The sequence below is a fragment of the Odontomachus brunneus genome, unplaced genomic scaffold (assembly GCF_010583005.1).
Source record: "Odontomachus brunneus isolate Ranch 3 - 2012 unplaced genomic scaffold, Obru_v1 Obru_scaffold_314, whole genome shotgun sequence".
NCBI classification, from domain to species: domain Eukaryota; kingdom Metazoa; phylum Arthropoda; class Insecta; order Hymenoptera; family Formicidae; genus Odontomachus; species Odontomachus brunneus.
Genome location: NW_022639764.1, coordinates 219,645 through 221,742, shown reverse-complemented (window position 1 = coordinate 221,742; position 2,098 = coordinate 219,645).

The window sequence follows — 2,098 nt, the reverse complement described above, 5'->3', positions numbered from 1 at the left end:
ATAAGTAATTATCAATGATTCTTAGTATGATATTTCTATAAAGGTATCCGTTTAATAATGCCACATGTTTTTGTAAGCCGTTGCAAATTGTTCAAAGTTACGCCAGTGTTCCAAGTTACCTCAAATGACGGTATTTTAAATAATGTTTTAAAAAATGTTGAACGTTCTTTTTATAATATTACATACATATTATATAAACATTCGTAATATATATATTTTTCCCTTATAGAAATATCATACTAAGAATCATTGATAATTACTTATTTTCAGTATTAAAAATACTGGATAATAAGTAATTATCAATGATTCTTAGTATGATATTTCTATAAAGGTATCCGTTTAATAATGCCACATGTTTTTGTAAGCCGTTGCAAATTGTTCAAAGTTACGCCAGTGTTCCAAGTTACCTCAAATGACGGTATTTTAAATAATGTTTTAAAAAATGTTGAACGTTCTTTTTATAATATTACATACATATTATATAAACATTCGTAATATATATATTTTTCCCTTATAGAAATATCATACTAAGAATCATTGATAATTACTTATTTTCAGTATTAAAAATACTGCATAATAAGTAATTATCAATGATTCTTAGTATGATATTTCTATAAGGGTTTTATTCATATATTATATATCTCTTATTATATATCTCTTATATAAATATATTATATAAATATTAAATATTATATAAATATTATATATTCTTATGTAATATAATAAATACAAATTTGATATCAAATTATATAAATATCTTATTTTGTGTTTTTATATTTTCCTTGCAAATCAGATTTCTTTCTTGTTACTTTAAAAAATGTTGATTTTTATGTTATAGCAAAGTTGTATAACTTATTTTTTAATGTAATAATTTATTTGAAAACAAATGAAAACGTCTATTATTGACGATTAAAGAAATATATTTTTTATGTATTTTATTGATAACTGCAATTTATAATCACGGACACACACACAAGATATCTTTTACATGGTAAAATAGAAATCACAAGTATGTAATAGTTACGTAATAGCCGTTCCTGTTTATTCCTGACGGCGCTGCAGATGTTGACAGACGTTTTGCTGCAGACACAAGTTAGCGGCTAGCAGTCCATGGTTATATAGTCAATGCGCGTGACGTCCTAAGTGGGAACTCAGCCTAACGCATAAGAAAATTAATCAATCAGAGTTCTTCATTTTCATCGTGGCAATAGAAATGAGAATTCTAATTGGTTAATTATCTTATGCGTTGTGCATTATGGCCCATATTCTTAATTCTCTTTTACCTATAAAATTGCCTCTAAAAGAGGCTTAGGAGCCACCTGATTGGTTGAGAAGCTACATTTAAGGCACTTTTATCGATAAAAGAGGATTCAGAATATGAGCCTGCCTTATAGAAATATCATACTAAGAATCATAGATAATTACTTATTTTCAGTATTAAAAATACTGGATATTAAGTAATTATCAATGATTCTTAGTATGATATTTCTATAAGGGCTATGGCCGGTATTCATAGGGTGCTTTCCAGTTGCGTACACTGTGTTACACAAAACCAGTTTATTGGTTACATATTATCTTACAAGATATTATAGATATTATGTGATTAATAAACTGGTTTTGTGTGTCAAGATGTGTTAAGCAATTGAAAAGCACCCATAGTCGAATCTTATTTCAAGACCGTCTTAAGTAATGTCTTAAGATGCGAATATGGCTCTGTGATTGGTTCATGACATCTTAAGATAGTACTTAAGAGGGTGGGACCCGATTGACCACGATACGATTGGACACAGATTGTAATGATTGGTTCGACCTAGTAATTCACTAGATAATTCTTTGCATCGGTTGGTTGTGTCCAATCGTACCGTGATCAATCGGAACGCTCCCTACTTAAGATAATCTTAAGGCCTATCCACACTGGTCGTATCATAACGTTGTGACATCGCAAAATCGTAGCATAATGCTCGTGAGTTGTACAAAAGTATATACTTTTAATGATGAATATGATTACTTTTTGTGCTATATATATTTTTAAATAATATGACTCTAGCTCGTCACTGATTGGTTGATCATAGCAAACTTAGTGTTGTAGAATCGTTGA